Consider the following 24,970-nt stretch of genomic DNA (forward strand, 5'->3'; position numbering starts at 1 on the left):
TCTCCTTCAATTAATAGCCAGTTCATTTGGAGAGATTAATTTTTTTCTGGAAGCAGAGAGACTACTCAAAGCAGTGGAACAGCCTGGCTAATGTAACATCATATAGCCAGTGGGATAATTTTTTTACAAAAATTACTAAACGTGGGCCACACACATGCTGTTTTCCACCCTGTCACACTTGGACATGTCCTTTCTCGCTTGACATGTGACCAAAAGGCACTGGATCCAGCTCTGAACTGTTTTAACAAACATAACTAATCACTGTCCAAAGGCCTGTTCTCCATCCCTCACGATCGTACCCAAAGAAACAAAAAAATCAGATTTTTGGTGTCAGCCAAGTCCCCTTGTACCACTCCAGCAGGATTCAAAGTGGCCTTGAAGATTTCCTGTGAGGTTTTATACCAAGTTTCACACTATAAGGAAAGGCATCCCTGGGATCCCTGGCACGTGCAGCTGAGGACCAGCCTGGGGCAACATTGCTGGTTCCATGCTAGCAAAGGCAATATTTAGCTGTTCTGGGGCTAAAAAGTTGGGGGGAAGCAAAAATGCTGCCCTCCAGAAAACCTTGTCCGTGCTCTTGCATCTCTGCAGCCAGCCTCACCTCCACCTCAGGACATGAATTCAAACAGCTCCAAATCTGCTTGGAAAATTCAGCATTTTCTATCACAAGGGGTTCTGGACTTGATTAGGGTAATTCTCTACCAGAGGTTTGGAAAGGCTCATTTTGCTGAGTTAAAGTTAGGGCAATTATTGAATCCATTTAATTACCAGTTCAACATGATTTAGGAGATATGTCTCCTGAATAAAAACTTTCCAAATTTCTCTTCCAATTATTCTCACATATGTGGTTGGAAACCATAGCTGTACTTTTGTGGTGAGATGTCAAAGCATGAAATAATACATCCCCAGAAAGAGAGATATACTGATAAGCAGAACGATAATAATAATAAGCATGCGTCATTGAAAAATGAAGGGAGGTACAACTTACAATTTAAGTTAATGGCTTCCTTGAGAGGGATTAGTCAGAAAGATGCTGATATTCTCAAAGAATAAATGTGGCTTGAGGTGAATCCAGCTTCTCAAAGTAAAAGATGATTATTCATCATAGAAAGGCATGGTGAAAATCATGCATCAAGACCAGAAAAGAACATGTCAGTATTTTTGCTGAAAATCCCCCAGAATTCACAGTTTCATTCATTTAAATGGCTCACTGAGTGCTTTAAAAACAAGGTTAAGGTCTTAAATTTAAAATAGCTTTAGACATTTACTAGAAACCAAGGATGAAACCCAAGCAGAGATCTGTCTATTCTCAACTTCAAAAGTCCAGGCATTCATCTCAAAATATAATACACACTGTCTCAGAACAAGAAAGATGCAAGAAGCCCAGTATAGGCACCTTCCAATTGCTAGACACTAATTCTCCCTATTCAAGCAGTCTGCCTCTTCACAAAACATGCTGGAGCTATTCAGCATCTCTATTGTGCAAGTCTTGCAACAGAAACGCTGGGGTCAGGGCATATATATTGCCAAAAGTAGATATAAATCAATTAGAGATTAAATGCCCACCTCTGCAGAACTTGGCCAGTTTCTCAATTGCCAGGATAAAATTCCAGTACGTAAATTTTTTTTAATAGATTTTTTTTCCTTTCCTTCCTTATTTCTTTCTTCCTTACAGCCCTCAAGTTGGTGATGGGATGAAGAATGGATGCAGCAGAGCTCACTACAGTCCCAGAAATGCTTGGGCAGCTCCTAGAGCAACATGGCCCAGCAGCAAGGTCTACAAAGTGCTTAGAAGTTGAGTGTAATAGCAGCAGTGGTAGCACAATTTGGTGATGCCAAATAGCCAAAAATTGCCAGGAGGAAACCAAAAAGAGGAATTCTCAGCAGTGTTGTTAAAGTCTATTCCTTGCTTGCAGTAAGTCTCTGAGCAAAAGCCTGAATACAAGCTGCCCAGGCTCTTTGCTCAAACATGGCTCATTTGTAGGGCTGAGGTTTGGTAATGACACTTCCCAGTCATCATCCTGCAGCCCTCTGTAGGGGCTCAGCCTGCCTTGGCAAACCAACCAGCAAAGGTGGAAAACATCCTCTTAGGATGCAAATGTTAAGGGAGAAGCACGATTTCTGGTGCATGACAATTTGCATACTGGTATTTGTAGTAATAAACAGTAATAAACCAAAGTGGGTAGGGCTTTGGTCTAGCGGTCAGGGTACCTTTCAGCTACACTTCTGGGAAGTTAAAAGCATGACTGGAAATTTCCATAGAAAGAGCTTTGCTTTGGCACACAGTTCTCAGTTAATATGGTTCATGGGCAAAAGCAGAGAGTGGCAACCTCATGCTAAAAACCCCAAAGCTCTTACTTCACAGATGCCAAAAAGCAGAGAAGTGAGTTACAGAAACGTTGCCACTCCACCACCAGGGCCATCCATCATACGTGGTGACAGCATGGCAAGGAGAGGTGGCACAGAGAATTACAGGCAGAGCCCTCTTCCTTATGGGATTATGGATAGCGGCTCATTTTTGGGGTCAGCAGTGTAAGACAGCCTGCATTGTAGGTGAACCCCCCTTATGAACATCAGCGATGCTCCAGATGTCCATCAGCTGAGAAAATAAGTCCATTTTCCATCATCTGAAAGCCTAATTAATTTTCCCTGACTTTTAAACTTGGTCAGATCACGGCTTGTTTTGTATCCAGACCTGCCTTATTTGATTTGGGGCTCGTGTCTACTGACCACATCATGAGCAGATGTCACTAACAGAGGAACCAGAGCAAACATGCTAAATGCTACCCAAATCAGCAATAGGATTTCAGCAAATATATCCAGACAGTTAGGCATGCCCCAGGGTCAAATCACCCTGGCAGAGCCGGATAGCCAAAAAAAAATGTTTCTTACAAAACACAACCATGAAGATGAGCAGAAAAAGCCATGTAGAAATAACTGTGTACACACTGCCACGGCATGGCCTCCAGATGTCAGCATCAACCCAAGCAAGAGAGAGGCACAGCACAAACGGTGCAGAAAAACCTCACTTGCAAGCTATGCCTTCCAGAAACACTCCCCTGCAGCCCCTGCTCTCCTGCCTGGGACAGACAGACAGATAGGAGGGTTTCCAATTCACCTGGAAAAAGTACTCGGTTCACAGACAAAACCAAGGGATGTAGTTTGTAGCCATGCATGCAAGTGGTTTACATGTACGTTATACTGATGTAGACCGCATACGTGCTTCTGTGCATGTAGGTGCTCATCACCTATCACCTATGTGAGATACAGATGGATAGACAGATAGATAGATAGAACTTTTGTTGTTAAGAATAAAAGGCTCTTTGCCAACAGCTTTACCTGAAGGCAAAAGCAAGGTATGTCCTCCAGTACCTTTTCTAACCATATGCATATTCATCTCTCCCAGTACACATCCCTGTGTGCCATGCAGCTGATGAGCTGAGAAACACAGCAATCAGCCCTGGATAAAGGAACTGAGAACATAAGCACGGGTCAGATCCCCCAGTGGTGTAAGGCAGCATGCCTTCAAGTCTATGTAGTAAGGTCAATGTTAACTGATCAAGAAGTTGATTGTCTCCTGTATTCCCCTTGGTTTGCTAAGTTCATTTTATGCCACTTTTAGCAATATAAATTTGCCTATTAGAAAAAAAAAGGCTTTAAAAAATCCCATCTCTGCCTCTTCTTCCCCTTAACTCTGCCCTCTCCTTACAGCCCACAAGATTTAAATGCATCCAAAATTTATCAGGAAGGAAAAGGCCCCAAATTCTGCTCAAAGCAGGCATTGTCCCCATCACAGTGTGGAGCTGTGATGCAGAATAAAGTCACGGGTACAGCAGCACGGCCCCTGACACCAAGCATTGAGGCAGCAGAGGTGTGAGACCCAACAGAGACTGCTGATCACCCTTCCACAGACTGCGGAGGGATGCGCAGGGTGGCAGGGAGCATCCTCCAGCCTAACCTTGCACCTGCAGATAACTGGTGGGAGATTCAGGGGCTGTTTATTTAAACACATACTCCCTCTTAACACCAGATCAAAAAAAAATTAATGAAGGAGATGCCAGATCCCTCAAGTCTTGTAGGGCACAGAGGTGTTGTTTTTACATGAAAAGGCCCTCAAGATCCTCCTGCACCAAAATGTTCATCCTAAGAGCAGAGCTGCACATAGCAAAGTTTGAGCGGGGCCGGGGGTGCCTGGAGGGATTGTGACACAGAAGATTAATGGATGTCTTCCAGCCATAGGTTGTCAGTTAAGTCAAGCACTGCTAATGCGGGATGTTGTCCCGAGACCTCTGTTAGCACAGTGACGAAGCTTTTTTTAAGTCCTCTGTGTAAAAGGCATAATCCTCCTATGCCAATGGATCATATCCTTGAGATCCCTAGAGAGCAGGGCAAATGTGGAAAGAAAGGGAAAGGAAATCCTTTATTTCATAATGGTGCAAACAGACATGTCAGGAGAATTACATCAACATGCAGCACATGTGAAATTTAATACTCCTCCTAATGCATTTAGATGAGGCAAAATGCAAAGTCTATACTGCCTCTGGGAATAATTCTGGTAGGAAGCTTTCACCACTAGGAACCAAGGACTTTCTACTTACTCTGGAATTTGAGCCTTTGTTTTCAAAGCCTTCCTGAGAGACTTAAAAATCAAGTTTGTTAAGTGTACATTACTCTTTGAAGATCTGTCTTCCAGAATGAAACACCAGTGCTCTTCTCAGCAATGCTGGTGTAAATCAAGAGTAGCATGCTTGAAAATCAGTAAACATTCAATGGGGCCGCAGACAATCTGCAAAAGAGAAAAGCCTAATCCTTTGCATTGCAGAAAGTCAAGATACGCAAACACATGCAGCCCTTATCCTTTGCCTAGTGTCAGCTGGCATTGCTGCAAGGGTGCATCAGACTTGCATGGATTTCCACCAGCTTTGACTGTGGCCCATAAGGCTCTCAAAGGCTTATAAATGCAAGCAATATTTGCTTTGGAGTCCCTGCAGACAGGAGGAGCCTGAGATCTTCTGGCTGGTTTCCCTCCCCACCTATATCAGACTATAGATATGGGATTCAGCAAAGGATACAGCTCAGATGTGGCTTGAATTCAGACAAGTGACTTGAAGTGATGATTTCCCCCCTACCAGGCTGCAGATGATCTATATATTATGCATGAAAAGAGTGCCAGGCACAGATGGGGTGGGAGTAGAAGGTGTGAGCTGATAATGACAGCAGCCAAGCTCTGCTAGAAAAGACTCTACAACACACTTGCATATGGGGCAGAAAAAGGATGCAACATGCATGAGAGACTAGCCACGGTTTAAAGGGCCAAACAGTTTAATTATCACCAAAACTGAATTTTATGCAAGGATTTGAGTGGCATGGTTGCCAGAGGGAGCAGGGGATTAGCCTTGATAATTCAGGGAAGTGTCTTCCCATCTTGTGTTCTTGAATAACCATAGGGAGATGAGTGAAATACTTATTCTGTGTTTTAAAAGCTGAAGACAGGGAATCCAAAGTGGTAACATGGTGCTGCATCAGATATTGTCTCCAGAAGGAGCCTGGCTCATACTCAGCACAATGCTGAGAACTTGGCACCAGGTCCAAAGCTGAAACAAACAGGAATTTCTCCATGGACACTTCTAGGTTTGGATCCAAGCCCTTGAAGACCAGGATGCATGGCCTGATCCTGAAGAAACAGTGGCAGTTTGGATGGGTAACATGTCACTGACTTGGAGCCAGGTGGGTACAGACTTCAGTGGGAGGATGAGTCAAGAGAGCTCCAGCACCATCTGCAAAAGGAGCTGGCGCTGTGAGAAAGAGCTTAGCAAGTCTGCTGTCCGTAAAGACCCACAAGGAAGCAGTGATGGTTCAAAGAAAAGCTCATGACTTCCCTGGTCAGCCTTGGAGCACTCTGGAGATCATTGCAAGACCAGATGCTTAAAATAAGCTGTTTCCCTTCTACAATCAAACCATGAGAAGGGCATGCTCTGTTCCTTACACAGCTTCTTTGAAGAAGCTCCAGCCTTGGAGTACACATGTAACAGCTGGCAAGACATCATTGGCTTTGCCAAATCTGACCACAGCTGATCCTTGATGCAATAAAATGTTGGCCTTGAATCACCAGAGGCTGAGAATGTGCTTGTCTGGAGGATCATCAGGCAAAGGCAGCAAAGACTTGCTGGCAACTTGCAATGCATTTGCCCGTTCCAGGCTCTGTGGAAGCCTGACCCTACACAAAAAGATCCTTGCATGAGTCCACTCTTTGCTACCAGCCCTGCTCATGGTGCCAGTGACATAACAGCTATAGGAAATGTGTGTCTGAGGGATCTAAGCTGTGCATTCAGAGACATGCAATAATCCTTGCAATGCTGAGACATAGCAATGTTTTGAGAAGTCAGGCCAGCAAGCGTTGCACAGAGGAGATTAATATTTCACATTGCTTAGGGGCTAGGGCCCTATGAAATATAGCTGTTTCACTGCTCAGAAAGCAGATCAAATTTCCTCCAAACAGGGCTCAGATGCTCAAATTTGTCCATGGGAATAAGCATTTCTGATAACACTGCCCAACTTAAGCTTGCAAAGAAACCTCCCATAGAGGGAGCATCACAAGGGATAAGGTTTCAACTCACATTATTTCCCATAGCCCAAGGGGTTACAACCCACTTATGGGTGTGATAACTCACCTAAAACCAAGAGCAAATGTGTGATAGAAAGACTGGAGGAGCCCAGCACTGGTGATGGTTCATGATGGGATATGTTGCATCGTGCTCTGCTAGCCACCAATCTGGGTTGTCTCTGCTTCCCCTCCACCTCCTAGCTCAGCAAGCCATCTCCACAGGGCTTACTTCACACACATCCTGAGACACCTTCAAACAGGCTTCCCTGTCACTGCGGCCCAACACAGTCTCCCTAAACTGTAGGAGGACCTGAAGGGCTTGAGTAGGGCCAGTTTCATTAGGTTTATACCCAGCCAAGACCCACAAAAGGCTAGTAAAAACCCCTTCATTCTCACTCAAGTTGGCTTTAAGGTCACATTTTGTGGTGCTAGCACCATCGAGACCTGTGCATCAGTTGGATCTGGCCCCAGTCTATCCTGCATGGCTGTCCTTATCTCATGCATTTTCCAGGAGCTCAGCAGCAATTTATGGATCAAAGCTAATCGATAATACCAGAGCCCTTTCACCATATTGCTTTCACTAAATTACTGCATCCTTTAAAAAAAGAAATCTTAGCAGACCGCAGTACAATGCCAGACAGACTGTCACTACCAAATTATGTTTATTTATTCTCTCTCTGGCTCTTGGCTGGCCCCATTACCAGCATATCTTAGTGTCTCTCAGTCATCAACATATTTGCCTTCCCTCCCTTCCCCCTACCCCGAGGTACACGTCTTCTCTCAAGTACAAAGCGGACTGACACGGCAAGTTTTTGAGCCTATTTAACACAAGCTTTATCTGAGAAGAACTAGATTCAGTGACAGAGCCTCAGAATTAATTACACGAAGGTGAATTCCCGTCACAGAGCCTGGCACAGTGTCACCGCAAACGTTTTAACAGCCAGTCTCTGGCCCTCGGCTGCCTTTGTGCAGCATAAAGCAATTATTTGTACCTGCTTGGTGAAATGTGTCAGCCCCCTCAGAGGTGCTGCGATATAGCAAACACGGTTCACCCTTGTTATTCGCGAGAAGGGCAAAGAAAACGGCGTATGGTGGATCTCGGCCGTGCACACAGTCCCTGGTGCTGCTGTGCTCAAGCCCTTGGGGGCTATGAATGCAGTTATTTGTGTACAATCCATTCAGTGAACACTTTCTTGCAGATGAGATGCAGCCAGGCTCAATGATTTGGCCAAAAGCAGGCATGGGACTCAAGGCCAAGGAAGCAAAGTTTTAAGTGCTAATCTCAAACTCCAGCTTGTCCTTGCCGAGCCCCACCAGCAGGGAGCAAATGGACTGAATCCCCTCTCCTGTCTCCCTTTTGTCAAGTGTCCTCAGCCCTTTCCTCTCCCTTTTCACATTCCCTGCATCTCAGGGTATCCCTGGTGGAAACTCTTTTCATTCTTCACACCCCAGCTCCAACTGCTTCCCCTTCCCCTTGTTGCAGCTGTTGCAGCTGACACATTCCTACTAGTCTTTTTTCTTTTTTTTACAAAAAGGGGCATGTTTTGGGTTTTTCTTTACATACCTGTAGTACAAATTTGCACAGAGCTGAGCTGCCACTGGGGTTAGCCTGTAAAGTTCATTGGAGATGATCATAGGAGCGCAGAGGGTAAGAATGAACAAAGTTGCATTTCAGCGCAGAGCAAGGAAGGGAAACCGTGTTTATCCCTTCTGTTGCAACATGCAGTTTTCCTTCATCTTCCTCAACAGCTACCAGCTCCAGGGCAAGGAAGGAGGGATGGAGGGACGAGAGGAGGTTGGGTACAGTGGAGAGCAAAGGGAATTGACTGTATAAAGAGTGGACTGGGGCACAGGGCAAGGAACAAGCAGTGGAGGAGACATCTCTGCCTTTCCTGGAGGAAAAGAGCTCTCTGCACATCTCAAAACTCTCCCTCCACTGGGACTAGCTGGGGCTGTGAGGCTCTTTTAAGAAATATAAGAGGTAGATCATATTTACCCAGGCGCTTTGGGGTTTAGTCAGAGCTCCTGGACCTCCCCAAATTGACTGCCGGCTGCAGAGGACCTTGGGGTCACCCAGGGAAGAAGTGCTGAAGAGACCAAGCTGCTCCTGGGCAGAAAGTCCCATAGGCTGGCGTGTGGTGGGCTTGTTGCACACAGGGGGACAGGATGAGCCGTCAGCCAGAGGAGCCCACGTGAGCCCCAAGAGAGGAAGTTTTCCAGCTGATCAGCAGGAATATGTGGCTATTCTTGGTGAACTTGGCCGCAGTGCAAAAACAAAGTTCTTCCTCATTAGGGAGGAATTCGACAGGCCTCACTGGGAGCTGGTGCCACAGCACACAAAAGGTCAGGTCTCGTTCTGGAAGTATTTATTCCCCTTCTGCCAGCAGGAAAAATCATTTAAAATAGCCCCTAAAGAACTCTGCCCCACACACACACCCCCTTCCAAATATGAAAAGGAGGAAATTGCCTCAATCTGGGGAACAGTGCTGCGGTGGGGATGGCCAATCTCCCTGCCCAGCCCATGGGACCCAGATCCCTTTGCCTCTGACAGCCTTGTTATTACAAGGCCATGTCTAATTAAGAGGGGAAGGAACAACGGGTACATCCTATTCCCACAACACGGCACGTTGCAGAGATCGCCACGTCTGTGGAGACCCACGCCAATGTTAACTGTTGCGGTGTGGCCGGTTGCATATGAGACTTTCTTAGGGGAAATTCAGCCTGTTTAGGCGTCCCAGTTACACCTTCGGTTGCTGCAGGTGGCCTGGGTCTGCCTGCACCAGACAGTGTAAAGTCTCCCAGCACTCCACTTGCCTACAGAAACGTGCCTCACAGTCTTGCCTTGGGGTGAAGACAAAAGGAGTCAACTTTGGAATCACAGCCATGTGAACACGAAGGTTTCTCACCTTCACGACCAGCCACCATCACCTGCTTCTGCTTCCTGTAGCTTCAGAAGAATCAGATTTGTCCAGACCCATGGAGAACCGTCTTCATATCCCATAGCACAGCACATCCAAACCTTTGCTGGAACCATTTTGTGTCCACGTTACATGGGAAAACTGACAACTGTCTTGTTGCCTATTGTAATCTCTCTGTACCAGCTCCATTTGCTTCTCAAATCATTCATTAATGTGAAATTCTGCTTCTGCGATTGAGGCTAATTATTTGGTTAAGATAATTTATTGTTACTCTGAACTCAGCATCTTGACTCGCTAGTTATATGGATTTTCAAATGGACTTGTAGAGAGTAGCAGTCACACATTGTCCAAAACCTAGGACCTAAACTGAAGAAGTTGTTTCAGCTCCCATCAGCTGCAGAGGTCACAGTTAAGTAAAATCGGCTTAAACTGGGATTGGAAAACTGTGTCTGCTACATTAGCAGAGAGATCAGATGACAGATTTGGTCTGGCCTAATTATCTAGCCATAAAAATGTAAGGGCCTGAAGTATTTGGGGAATGGGAATGCAGAGAGCAGGAGGGATTTCTGGAGGATCTCTATGCAGTATTTGCTGTCTGAGAAAATGAGACCAAAGGACCCCCCACCCAAACTGTCTGATGTGAGCTCTTATCTCCAACGGCAAACTGAAACCAGAAGAATCAGTCTCTTCCTTTTGCAAACAGTTGGGGAAACAGGGGCTCCTGTGTGTCTACAACATCTCACATTTATTTTTAGCTTCATCTATTTGGTTAGTGAGGTCACTGGAGCCCAGGCTTAAACATGTTTTAAGCAAATGTTACCCTGACCTGCCAAAGCTCTGAATTGCCTGTAGCTATACATACCCCAAAGAAACAGAGCTAATGGTGCAAAAGAATATTATGTTAGCATTTTATGCTAGAGTTCAAATAACTATGTATCCTCATTTATTGCAACACTTTTTTTTGGATATGAAAAGTGTAAAATACGCTTCAAACAGTTTTGGTCCAAAAAACATTTGATGAAGCTATTTCCTGGCTGAAGTAGCCCCTGTGCCTTTTCCAGTAATTCTGCATTTAGGATTTTATTTACACAGTTCAAGGATTAAATCACAATTTCCCGTCCTCAGTATAAAAAAAAATCCATCCCTCCTTCCCCCAGAGTTGGGAAGCATTATCCTAATCACTGCAAGGAAACAAATGTCAGGATACCCAGAGCCACCAGCTCCCCTCATTTCCAGCCCCATCCAAACTAGAAAATGAGTTTGTGGGGGAAAACCTTCTCATGGAGCTGCAGAGATACTAGCAAATAATGTTTTTTGTAATGATAGCTTGTTCTGCAAATGCAACAAGCTCCTGGTGGAATCCCCAAGCCCAGTGTTGGAAGCATGCCAGGACAGAGGTGCAAGGGAGCAGGCAATATTCATCACTGTTCCAGATGTGAGGTGAAGCTAAGGAGCCTGCAGGAAGCTTGGCAGGTGATAGGTAGCATGGCCCTGGATCTTGCAGGGTGAATGCTTGTCCTAACAGGCTTTTTGACTGCTCTGCTGGTAATCATGAGCACACTGGTATAAACCTGGCCTCTGCTCATGCTACAGCTCCTGCTCAAAGAAAATATGTCCCCCAAGGACAAAAAAACACCTTCAGAAGGATGCATGTATCCTTATTTTTAGTCTTTAAGATGAGTCATTCTGGAAAAAGTCCTTTTCTAAATGCTGATATAACCATCTCTTCCCTAGGGATATATTCATGTAGCTGCAGGTGACCAAATTAGGGAAGCTCAGCAAAAGTTACTGCTAACAAAGTAAGCTATGGTGACTACCCACGTGCAGACTTTTAGCCTCCTGCAAAGGCAAAACAAAATGTCCCTGCAGGGTGACTGGAGCTAATACGCTTTACTTTACATTTGCATTGGCTAAGAGTTGCGCATGGCTTCTTGCTGGGGCAAAATGATGAAGAATTAAGCTCCTGTAACTCAATTGCTTGCAAGTACTTGCTATATCTCTGGTGGAAAAATGTTGCAGAAAAAGCACACCTCTTGCTCATATGGAACCAGAAAATGTTAAAGATTTGGTTCAGCTGTTGTCCTGGCTGGTCAGTGTGTCTGAAGTTCACACACCAAGACCAAATTCCCATTTTTCTATTACCAGAATACTGAACATTTCTGCAAGCAATTTTATTCATCTAGAGAAGCCACGGTCAGTGCAATAGGAGACTATATAAATCAAGATACTTAATTCTAGAAAGCCAGCATTTGTGGACTTTCATTCAGACCTTCTGTTGTTCTTTCATTATTTGTTTGTCTCCTTTCCTAAATTGACAGGGAAGATCTCCTTCCCAGAATGCCAAGAGAATGGCTGCTTATGCCTTCTTCAGGGTGCAGATATGGATATCCCCATGATCTGCTACCAATTTGCTAATCACTGGCCAAAACTGCAAATAATTTGTGATTTATTTAATTACTGAAAAGTTTTGATAATCAAATTAGCCACTGGATGACACCATAAATGGCACATATATGATGAGCAGTCACTTAGGAAAACTCACTGTAAACTGTTTAGAGACCTGTGCTATGGAAAAGGAGTCATTTAAGCTATCCAGACACACACAGCTACGTACTTGGGCTCATTCTGAGTAGTTTGAGAATGGGCAGAAAAAAATAGAAGACAATCCCCTGATAATTCATCTGTGGAGGGTAATTTACTGGGTCTAATCAGAGCAAACATCTCTATGGCTGGAATGTTGAAATAAATTAAATATAAAGCCTTCAAGGTCATAGCTGCCCAAGCTAATAATGCAGCACTGCTGAAGTCAGGTGGATACACTCCGGGTGAATGCACTGTGCTCCACTGTGAAAAATCTTGATCGGTTGGATGTAATGGGAATATTTCAAGCAGTGATCGTGCCTGCCTGAAAGAAAATGGAGTAAATAGAGGATATAGAGGATTCAATCTTCAAACGAGGAAACTTGAGCAGGATCTTCGAAGAAGTTTAGATAGTCAGATTGGAAACAAAATACATACAAGGAGACATTTGTATCTGGGGGGGCGGAAAGTGAGGAGAGTTTGGAGACTGTTGCTAGCAAGATGTAAGCTATGAGAAGCAGATCTTGCTGTTCCAACTCCAAAGTCTGATGCAGAAGCAATTAGATATTGCAGGAGCAGCCACGTTACACATCCCAACTCCTGCAGTGACCATTCCCCCTGATCAAAGGTTTGTAACTCTCTCTCAGCCCCAGCTGCCCCATCCAGCTGGCCAGAGGTTACCATCCCACCAGCTGCGCAGCACAGCCATTTCTTTGCCTTTCAAATCCCAGCCCTGAAGGATCTGGCTGCAGAAACAACAAATACCACCTTAACATTGAGCAGGTCCCGGCTAAAGGGCAGCCAGGCGGCTGTTGATCAGGCAGGGGCAGATGCAAGCAGGAAGTGGTGGAGACCCCAGACACAGGCAGACAGCAGTGCACAGCCAGGGCAGGGAGTTCTCCTGGTCCAGACAAGCAGGTGGACACCGTGGAAGGATCTTGGTGTCTAGTAAAGTCCTGAGCCTTTGAGGTCTGCCTTAGCAGCCCTGGTTATTGTCATCCTGAAATGCCTGGGAGCCTGCCCTGTGCCACAATGCGATGCCCTAAGATTTCATTGCTACCATGGGTTATTTTTTTGCTGTCTGATGGCTTTCATGGCAGCAGAGGATCTTTCCATAGCAGGATTAGAAAATTCCCTTATTTTATTTTATTTTATTTATTGATAAACATACATTTCACAGTCTCCCTCAACTTCACACTCATTCCTGTGAATCTCACCATTAAAAATGACTGCCTCACCCTAGCTGTTAATTTAAGATTAGATCCTGTATGTGTATATGTGCGTGCACACATGCACACATACACTAACAGTGCCATCCACTTTGATTTAGTCTCCTCTGCATATGTTATAATGTGGTCTAGAAAGACATGATCATAGACCTGTTCCTCTGCCCTCCATCAGACCCTGCTTTGCTCCTTATGTAATGATCCACATCCCCAAAGAAGGTGGCTGTTGTGTATTTCTCTCCCTGTTCATCACACAGCCTCTTGTCCTCACTCACTTGCATATATTTCAAATCCTGGGCTGAGCTTTCCTATGAAGTGCTCTCTCTTTGAGACTGAAAACCTCACCAGGACTAATGGATGTATCTTCAGCAGAGCCCTGTGCCACAAAATGATACTATTATCCCCATTTTCAGAGACGGGGAATGGATATTGCAGAGGTCAACATTGTTAAAAGCATCTGCTAATTTGAGAAAGCACAAGGCTTGATTTTTCAGAGTACTTATTTCCATAGCACTTTACTTGGTCACAGTACAGTTCCCCTTTGACTGCATCTGCAATCATGAGAGCTTCACCTTTCTGTCTGGCGGAAGGGGGTCACAAGCTGGGGACTGAAGCAACCAGCAGTATGTAATTAGTGCCCATCTCTGAGGAGTCTGACCTGACCAGAGACACACAGCAAAATTCCCATCTGAAGCAGGTTGGGCTGGGAAAGCTCTAAAAAAACGAATGCTGGGTCTTCTTATGGAAAATACCACCTCTAGCTATCAGCTGCGGTCTAATAGTTTTCAACCTGTGGCCTGTTCTCTATGAATTCAAGCCTACTGGGAACGTGCTTAGATTGCTGTAAAGGCGTTCATGCCTCCACCAGAAAAACTTGAGTATGAAAATCAAAGCTGTGAAAAACATCAAATTTTGCACAGATGCCATGATAATAATAAATAAAGAGCAGGCAAGAGGCTTTTCAATGAGCCGATAGACTCACCAGCTGAGTTGTCAGCTGGAAAGGAGACAGTTAGCTTCCTTCTTTTCCAAAACAGGAGTTTCTTTTGCCAATACCTATCTGGGTTGAGGTCCTACATGTTGGGGACACTGTTTCTTCTTCTTCTCTCTCTTTATCCCAGCACTCAGCCAGAAAATCGGTTAGTTTAAGCACAGTTGTGGTTATCTTCAGTATCTAGACACCCTGTCAGGAAAGCCTGAGTATGTTCAGAGAAAGAATTAAGAACAAATTGATTGAAAATCCAGGGGACGGGAGGGGGACCTTCCCCCTCTGCTTCCTGTGGTCCCGAAAATCCAAGACTTTTAAAAAAGGATGTAATTCCACATTTTCTGCCAAACTTCCCATTGTTTCTTTAAGCTGAGGTAAGATTGCAGCTTTTTTCTGTGCTTTTCTTTTTTGCTTATACGTAGCAATAATTCTACCAGTACAGGTTTCAGCTGGTGCTAGCACGAACTGCCATCTGATCAAATTTATGATCCAGGTTTGCTAAAATTAAACTAGTCTCATCAGGCTCAGTACTAGATAAGGGTACATGCTTCCACAAACCTGAAATGCTGTTGGAGAATTTGGGTTTCAGGCTTTCCAGCCTGTTGCCATCCTACCTGAATTTGGTGGGGAAGGAAGATAAACCATAGAAAGCAAACTAGTTTTAATATTTCCTAAGATTCACACTTTTCACTTAGAAAAGGTGGGTTTTTCTCCCCAAAACCAAAACAAGAATAAATTGCAATGAAACAATTATGGAGTGTCTGTTTCTGGACCTCGTGTTTCCCGCAGAGGTTTCCCTTTGGGGCAGTGGTTTGCCCCCATGCGATGCTGAGCTTCTCAGGACACATTCCTGCATCTCAGGCATTTTTGCAAGGTGTCACCGTTGCTTCTCATCTTTATTTGGCTGTGCGTCCATTTGGTTGGAGCCCCCGAGGCCTTTTTCAAAGCACAACAGAGCCAACAAGGGAATTTGTTATTAATCTGAGGAGCCTTAGATGTGGATGCCAGTTTAAAAAGCTGTGGTAGAAGAGAGAGGCACTAAGGGAGATGGGGGACAGACATGGTCCAGTGCTCCAGGGCGGCTCTCCGGTACAAAGTAAAGTGCAGGAAATTATGACAAGTGACAGTTTGGCTCCAAAAGCACACGCTTAGGTTAAAACAGACTGCTGACATAGCTGCACCCACTGGGAGCCACCCGACTGCTGCAGACCTTGGAAATGCAGGCTCTGAGAGCTCCCCTGGGCAGAAAATAAAGCTGATTTCAAAGATAAACCTCTCTTTCAGGGAGATGTGGTCCCCACCTGTGTTTCATCAACCCCACCCAACAAAATCTAGCAAACGCAGCAGAATGACCAGGTTCTGCCCAATCTGCTCGTTCCAGCCACCAGTGCTAGCTTGTTCCCAGTGATGGTGATCTGGTAAGGCAGTGAGCCTGAACCGACAACGAAAGACTTGTACTTAAGCAGCTAATGAGAAAACCACCTCTTTGACTTTGGCCCACATATTGCTCAAGCCACCAGAAAAGAGTAAGGACTTTGTTCCACCCTCATCGTCATTCATATCTAGTAAATTGGCAAGGAGTTAGGACATTGCCATTATTTCCACATACGCAAAAAAAACCCCACTCCCCCCAAAAAAACCCATAGCCCATTACTCACATCCCCAGAGAAATCATAATAAGAGACACAGCGTTTACCACCTTCAAGCAGGAAATAGCTGCCTTTCTAATGCTTGCTAATTGCTTCACTTAAAACTAGTTTGATTACTTGGCACCAAGACTGTATTTTAAACCTGAATTATTGCTTGGAACTTTCCTTTCACCTACCAAGAGCCCAGGCCATTAAAAATGTGTAGCAAAGGTCTCCCTGTGAGGTGCAGGATTGCTTGTTAACTCTTTTATGAATCATAAGAGATGTTTGGGTTCTGGGACAATGTCTTGCCGTCTTGGCATATGCGCTATGAAAACGAAGGCGTTATTTATTAATACCACAGCAGGCAGAGACAAGTGTGCATGTGGAGAAACGCGGGTTGCTGAAGCAAGTCACACCATGGAGCTATCAGGCATATTCCTAAAAGCTGTCACCTGGGGTAGGATCACATTTTCACTTTCTGAAACCAATAGGCCAAATCTATCACCCTAAGATTCAGGTGAAAACAAATTTTTTCTTAACTTGGCTTAACTTTTTCCAATCGAGTGGGAATTACAGTGCCACTTTTAGGGGGTGAAGGACATCAGAGCAGCAGATATGGGAGCATGAGTTGTACGGACGGACCTGCAGGAGCAGACCGGTTTGGGGCTTGGCTGTACCAAACACTGTCATTAAAACTGCCTTTGTCACAGCACTTCTTTAGGATCAGAAATTAACTTGCATTTTGTACTTGACAGGAAGTTATTAAGAAATCTCCGCAGCTACAGAAAAAAGATGCTTAAATTGCAATCTTTCAAAAATAATTTGAATCTCAATATGGAGCATCAATAAGGTAAGCAGCAGCTATGTAGTTGGCACATCTCTGAAGTGTCTGTTCCTGAAAGTCTCCCTTCAGGTGAGACTCAGGTCTGGGGAAAATCCAGGCTTCATGGCCAGGGATGTGCGGGACAGCACCCAACATTGATCCGCCTCTCCAAACCCTGTACAAAAACCTTTAGGGGTAGATTTTCAACCACCTCCCACAATGATCAATTATGTTTCCCATCAAATTCAGTATGAAGTTTCTTTATCCTCTTGGCAAATGAAGTTTTTCACAGCTATGCAGGAGCTGTCCTGTAGGATGGGGAACATGGAGAAAGTTGGGGCTTTCTCCTTGTCCATGCCACTTGGGAGCAGCAACGCAGACTCTGACCTCTAACTGATCTCTGAGGAGTATGGCAGCTCACAGCCTTCCTTCAGAAAGCCAGTGAAATAAAAAGTACAAGAAAATGGTGATGACGTGGGTGTAAAACACAGCCTGAATCTAACACAGCATGTTTTGAGGCAATTTGTCAAAATATGTGGAAGAGGGTGGGCTTTGCTTGCTATCGCTTTTTTAAGCAGCAGGCATCCAGAATAAAATTTGCACATTAAAAAGCCTTAAGTGCAACTCAGCCACAGAGAAAAAGCTTCCACTTTGGGGGCCTGCACATAGGTCTATACCCAGCAAAGCTTTACCCAGATGTAAGCATGGAGTTATAGCCCGTGCATCTGCACTGCACATGGCTGGGACCATACTGCCTATTTCTGCTCTTACCAGGGCAATTGTTAGAGTAAATTAGAGAATCTCTAGTGGCTGGGAGAACATTTTGGAAAGGGTCACTAGCTAAAATGTTGGCCTATTGATCAGGAGGCAGTGAATCAGGTCAAAAGGAACAGAAGTATCTGGGTCTATGTGCAATGGGAGGAAAATAACACTTTTTTTTAATCTTAGGAAGCCGCTTGCAAAGCTTTCCATGGGAAGCAGACAGATGAAATATGTAGATCTAAGTGGAAGAAATACTTAGTGCTATCAGCCAAGTGATGGCTCTGAACGTGTCTTTGCAGCTGATGTTTTTAAGCCACTATGTCAGTCAGGAGAAAATGAAGCCATGGGCCAGTTTCTCAGCTGGTGCTGGTGACTAAATATTGGTGATAACAGAGACTCCCAGATGGGTTCTTGTGCTTTCCTGTCACTGAAATCGAGGGTAGGAATTGAAGATTAGCACCAAATAATCCCTTTTCTGAGGTTATGCCCCCACAAACCCCTGGAAAATGTTTTTGGCAAGACTGCCCTTGGTTCAGACCACAGGATGGCAGAAAGAGAGACATGAGACACTGGCCACTGGTGTCTCACCAGCCCCTTCTTGCTTTGACCCCAACAATGGGCATGGAGATGGAGGAGCTGCCACGGTGGTACCCCAAATACATCTTCTTGCATGCCCTGAACCCCAAGAAATGCAATTTGCTTCAGAAAGGTATACTGGGGCAGATCTGGGGACAAGCAAGCTTTAGAAGGGTAATATCACAGAAAAAGAAGCAAGGTAGCATTCAGGAAAACACCAAAGATGGGCTGTTTTATTTGAGAAAATGAAATCCAAGCAGAAAGCACAGACCCAAAGAAATCTCTGTCACCAGACATGCCCCGGGCTGGGAGATGTCTGGTCTAATCTCGAGTCAACACTAAGTTTTAGTGAGAAAAGACACTGCCAGGGCTGAAGATGACGCAAGTGCCACCTCTGACATGGTAAACACCAGTTCCAGCTTCCTCAACACTGATTTTGGCACCCAGCATGACCGTAACGGGTGCAGGATTGATTGAGTACACCGTGTTATAAGAGGAGCCCCTTAGCTTGCTATGTATAAAAAGCCACCCCATGCCTCCAGCATAAATATTTGTGTTTTTATGATCTTTTCTCCTCTTCAGCCCACTTCCTGCATCCTTTACCAGTCCCCTAAACACTTGATGAAAGACTTATAAAGATCATGGCAGGAACTGAAACTTAACATTTTTGTTTTCAAGCTTCAAAAATATTTCCCAAACATCTCTTATTCCTCTACAGGAAATCCCTTTAAAAACATTCTCCAGTGAGCAGTTAAGTAGTTGAACCAACACACATCCCATCTCAAGTTTCTGCTGGTAATTAATAAACCAACTGAATATCTTTTATCTAGATAAACGTTAATGCGTCTGGTTATTTCCAGACCTTCACTGATGCGATCGGAAAAGCAAATTAGACAGTGTTGTAGCAGTCTGCTTAACATTCCCTCTTTTGTGCTATTACTGTTAATTTATTCCTTTAAGCCAATTTTTGCACTGTCACTACTGTGAAGGTTTTCTCAACAATTTAATTACAAAAAAGAACCCTCCAACATGAAATTGCTACAGGATAAAAATCAATATTTAAGGTGTCAGCTTAAAAGCAGCTCGTATCTTCTGTGTGTGTGAGGGGGAACATGTGCACACACCCATCAAGCCTATTTGAATGTGTAAATTTATAAACTCTCCTTTTTTTGTAAGGAAAACATTTGCCTTGATGTTCTATCACCCTTAGAACTAAATGTTTCTTGGTTAATTGAATAAACATTTTTGCACTGCAGAAAATAAAAAGAAGTTATTATCCCTTAAAAATCCCATACATCTGAGGAGGTCCAAGACTTTCTGAGAACCCAACATTTTATAAAGATTTTTGAGCATGCATAATTTTTTGCCTATAAATGCCACCCACTCAGAAACAAAGGAACTAAAGTAGGCTGTAATTATTTTCCTACACAATAGCTTCCACTTGCTCCTATCAAGAAATATTACATAATTATTATAACTTAGGGCTGTGATTATATATTTGCTCAAAGGAGAATCACACATAATAGAAAGCAGTGGGACTTATGGCTCTTCATCTATTGTGTCAACTCATACATTTAAATTATTTGATTAGAAAACCAAATAAAGACCTTGAGTCCTAAACAACACTTTCTCATCAGCTGTCAGGACTGAAGGAAGTGACAAATGACAGGGCATGCATATTTGTATAGAAAAATTGGAGAAGCGGGAGAATAGAGAGGAGAGGATATGTTGTGTGTCTACTTGTGTCCATCCATCCATCCCTCCATCCATCCATTGGAGTCTTGGGCATCCTCTCTGCGTACATCTCACAAGGAATTTGCAAGGAGCTGATAAATAAGACAATCTCTCCATAGAAGATGGAGACAAAGGTCAGCCTGTGGAAGACGTCAAGAAAAATCAACTCCTCCTCATTTTCTTCTTCGTGTTCTTGCAGACTCACCCTCTCCCATCCCTCACACTGGCTGGGTTCCTGGCTATTTGTACAATTTTCCAACAGAGGCAGGGCCTGCACGCTCTGGATGTGGAATAATGAGGAGGAGGCAAGGCATCACAGTGGCTTACCACATATCTCAACAGTTTTGCATGTCTGATTTAAATCGACCGTTTCTCATGCTCGTAACTCATGCCTCAGATAACCCACGTGTCTTTGATGCTACCAGCACTTAGGATAAGTCCTCCTGCTTCATATCCTTGGATAACCTGCACAAAACAAGAGGCCGATGGCCGATCAAAACCAGGACAAACTATTAGCTAGAGAGAGCAGGCTCTGAGGACGAGATATAGGATTGCTGCTGGAGAAGATGCTAGAAGGTGACTTTCCCCTCACAGACACACAATATCCCTTGGTGCTGAACTGCAGCTCTCTCAATGCAGTCACCTGTTGCACTTAAGACAGCAACAATTTGCATTTTCTGAAAATCAAGAAATAGAATTTAAAAAAAAAAAGAAGAAAATCCTTTTAGGCCTGAAAAATGCCATAGTAGCATCATAGTAGCACAAGAGAGAGGAGAACAGTGATCCAAATTTTTGGCATCGAGTCCAGCCGTCTCTGTTAGCAGACGGGGTCCAGCAACGCGGCAAGCATGTACGGCGGCTGCAGATCGGTCTGTGACTGCTCACTGGCACGGAGCCAGAGCAACTTCAAAGAGAAATGCCACAAGAAGCTGATTTTTCATGTGTGTGTGTTCTTTTATTAGGAATTTTTATATTTCTGCGTAGTAATAGCAGAAGTAATATCACGATTTCCCAAAGTGTAACAAATCTAATGTGTCATACATATTGGATGGAAGTAATTTAACATGAGCGCTCTTTAATTTCATAGATCTCTATTGCAAATGGTTCCTGGTTAATGATCGGGGTTTGCTGTTTTGCCTTTTTAAAGTCAAATCTTTTAAAGTCCAGATGGAGAGGGTTTTTTACAGCTGCGCAGGAACAGTGACACTGATACATGCTGAACTCTGCGGGTGGTATTAAAATTCTGCCATCTACTTCAAAAAGGATTTTGGAAAGTCATTTTAAAGGGACATCATCAATTTGAAGATCACTTTGGATCTCATAATATTACAAGTAATATTTCAGACTACCACATGAAGCCAGCTGTGGGGAGAGAAATCGATGCTCCATGCCAAATAAGCCTCTTTGCTTTGTATTTTTACAATATTTTACACTAGATTTTTAAAAGCTTCCAGGGGAAAGTTGCAACCCTGTGAACAGCCATCACTGCTACTGGATGGCCAGGTAAGCCCCAGAATTGGTCACAGGGTCTTACACCGAGCCCAGCACTTCTAGCAGCAACTAAGGGCTGGGACTGGCCTCGCTCCTGTGCTTACAGGGATCTTCTTGACAGCAACCAGAAGCAGAGAAATGCCAGTGTTGATTTCCAAAAAAGAGCATCATCTTTTGCAACACTCCTCAGCATTAAGAGAGCATTTAGAGATGCAAGGAAGCCTTCTGGTTCCAGCTGATTTTGCTTCCACTGTGACCTCTTTTAGTTTTTATTAAAACTCGGTTAGGAGTGTTCATTGTTCAATGTGCAGACCTCTAATTCACAGGGGGCTGGGACTGCGCTTAATCAGCAGAGAGCAAAAATGCTTCAGAAAGGGAAAGTTCTCCCCACCAGAGAAACTTCTGGAGTGGAAGCAATGACCGAATCACTTGGAAAGGAAAGACCCAGTGCAGGGAAACGTGAGCCAGGTTGTTGCCTAGAAAGGGGTTGAGGAAACTAAACACTTTGCAACAGAAAGTATATTTTAGAGCAGGGACAGGGAATACATTTTGAACTCCTTTTCACAATCACCTCACCTGCTGGGCTTCATTTCAGAGCCCAGTGGTTTTATGAGATGAATCCATCTCATCCCTTTCCATTTAATTCACATATCAGCTTGCACAAGGAATGAAGCACATCTGGGCACAGTGGTCTCGGATGGGACCAGGATGGTCCAGGACAAGGCTGGATCCATCCTTCCTTGGCATCCTCCCTGCAACCCAGCCCTCGAAGGTCTGAACATTGTGACATTTTCTCTTTACAATATACACTCTGAGATAGATATGTATATTCTTAAGGAGGATGGGCTCAAACTAATCTGGCACAGTTCCCTTCTACATTCATTTTCTCAGGCAGGTATTTGTACGGCAGCACAGACAGGTCCTAGAGGAGCCCGCTTTGGGGAAGTGTCACTGTTTCAGGCTGGGGCAAATTTTGGTACGGTTTTTCCATCAAGAAAGTGCCAAACCAGCGTGACCCTGAACACAAGAAGTGCTGGCAGAAGAAATGAAGCAGAGTCGCCTACACATGTTGGGCTGTTGAGGTTTCTCAAATCTCCTGCTGCAAATGAATGTCAACAAAATCCCCAAAGAAGTGCCTCATTTTCCTCTAATACAGATGCAGACAGAGACAAACAATTTCTCGGGGCTACAGTGTCCTCCTCAAACACTGGGCGTCAGATTTAAAGGGATGTAAGCCAAGGAAGAAGCTTCAAGCCTAAGACCAAAGTGGCATGTTGGGCTGTGCCTTTGGTGCCCTTCAGAGCACTTGGCACCTCAGGAGGTCATGGAGCTAAATTAATTAGGAAACTGGGAAGCCGTCAGGTACTACAGGAATTAGTATGATGGTGAAAATCCCTGTTCATCATGTTCTGCCCTGTTCTGGTCTGTCATGAGGATTGATATCTATTGATCAGCTGGATCCCAGCAGCTGATAGCTAGTCCTCAGTATCTGCTTTTTCTGTAGTATCCCTTTATGACATGCATTTTAAAAATACTCTTATGTGCATTGCAGTCTTTTTACATTAATTTAAATAACTGGATTTCATTTATTTAGTCAAAAGCATTCTGCCAGACACATCTTGTTCAGCATTACAGATGCAAGTGTTAAAAACTTCCATCAAGAACAACTGCTTATGAAAAGCTTCCCCGGTATACCATAAACACAGAGAGGGCCACAGGGACTGATAGTTTGGGCTGTGACAGGGAAAGGAACCCCCTACCAGGCACCAAACCCACTCTCTGCGCTGTATCCTGGGGAATGCCGAAAGTGCCATAGCAGGGGATCTCATTTCCCTGACTGGACGGTAGTGATGCAGAGATCTTTACTGCAGGTATATAGAGCAGCGTGAAACAGGGATGGATGCTAATGCACAAGCCAATACAGACCGAGGGGAACTGAAGATGTGGGCAGAAATCTGGGAGCAAGCGGAGAAGGCTCACAGCTGGGTTGCGTGGTCAGAGCTCCCCCTCGTGATAGCTCAGCACCGGCCCTTCGGGATGTGACCACCACTTTTACCCTCTCTGCAGGGATGGAAGCAGTGCCAGGACTTTTGCCGGTGTCTCACAGCTCTCTAGTAAGCACCTGACTTTACATCCAAACTCCTTTCTGAAAAAAATATAAAGCAATTACACGTATCTTTAATTACATTCAAGGTAGCACTGGTGATGCTTAGTTTTCAGAAAATAGCCTAACTTTCCCTGATAAGCTGGAATTTCCTTCCAGTCTGACAAGGCAATACACTACAGCCGTTTATTTGTGGAATGGTAGATTTTCTTTTTCTTTTTCTTTTCCTTGCGCTTGTGATCCCTGTGTAATTTCATTTAGCAACGCCACTGTGCTAGGCTGGCTGGAAGGGAAAATCCTCACACTTAAAGAATTGATCTGGAGAACCAGTTCCTGAGGAACAGCCAAACATCTCCTGCAGCATCTTGGCATATTAAGACTTTTCTAATTTGGGTTTACATTTCCTAGAAGTTTTTGAACAAAATGGGTGTGTCAGTGGGGCCGCAGACCCAGAGAGAGCACCCAGCTTGTCACCATTTATTTTATCCTCTGATTTCGTTTGGATTTCAATTAGACTCATCATGGGGGTAGAGAAACAAACCAAAAAGACCCTGCTAAATAACAAAAGCCATAGATACATTCTACAGCCATTGCATTTTGCAATCTAATTACTTTAACATGTAGGAACGGGGGAGGGGGTTTATTACTCATAATACCGGAAAGCTTTCACAGAATAACACAGAATTATTAAACTTTTCAGAAAGAATCCAGTTTGCAGTTCCCACTGCGCATTTACCTGGGCGATTTTCCCTTTTCCTGTGGCTGAGAATCACTTTGTATTACACTTTCCCGCCTATAAAAGAAGCCCTTGTTCACAGCTGCCCTGAGGTGCTCATAATGTTATTGGTTCTGTGCTAAGAAGTTGGGATTGCTGTGAATTCCTGCCTTGTGGCTCTCCGGTTCACAAAAGTAAATACATTTGCTGAGTTAGCTAGGCTTCACGGTGCCCAAAATCCCATGGGGAATGAAAAGTCCTATCGGAGGAAGCTTTGAAAGTCTAGTTGCTCTACAACACTTTCCTTGGGCAGGAGAGCACACAAAGCATGCTTCTGTGCTGTATTTACTGCTTTTTTCTGGATCCAGTGCATAAGAGCTGCATTGAACCTTGGCAGAGGGGAGAGGTCTCCCCTTGGAAATGTGCAGGATGCAATGGAAAGAAAAATCAGTGCTTTTCGCTCCTTACTGTGTCCCTTGTGCCCTGCACACAGGTGGCTGCCTGGAGATGAAAAAAAACTACTCACCAGTGAAGGGAGAAGCAGCCAAAACAGTAACTTTCCTGGCTCAGATGCACTTACTGAAAAATAAATAGGTAAAGCCAAGGCCGGTTGGCACACGGGACGCCTGCGGCACACATGTCCTTGCCACCGCCACAGCTCAACCGCTGAGTGCTATAGAAACCACTTGCCACAACTCTTAGAGCGGGGACAGATGGGTCCCCTGACACACAGCCGGCTCTTCCAGCGTGGCGGCTTTCTTCATTGAACACTCGTAGGCAAAAGAGCCTTTGAAAAATGTCTGACACAGCTTCTCACA

The sequence above is a fragment of the Mycteria americana genome, chromosome 5 (genome assembly GCF_035582795.1).
Source record: "Mycteria americana isolate JAX WOST 10 ecotype Jacksonville Zoo and Gardens chromosome 5, USCA_MyAme_1.0, whole genome shotgun sequence".
NCBI classification, from domain to species: domain Eukaryota; kingdom Metazoa; phylum Chordata; class Aves; order Ciconiiformes; family Ciconiidae; genus Mycteria; species Mycteria americana.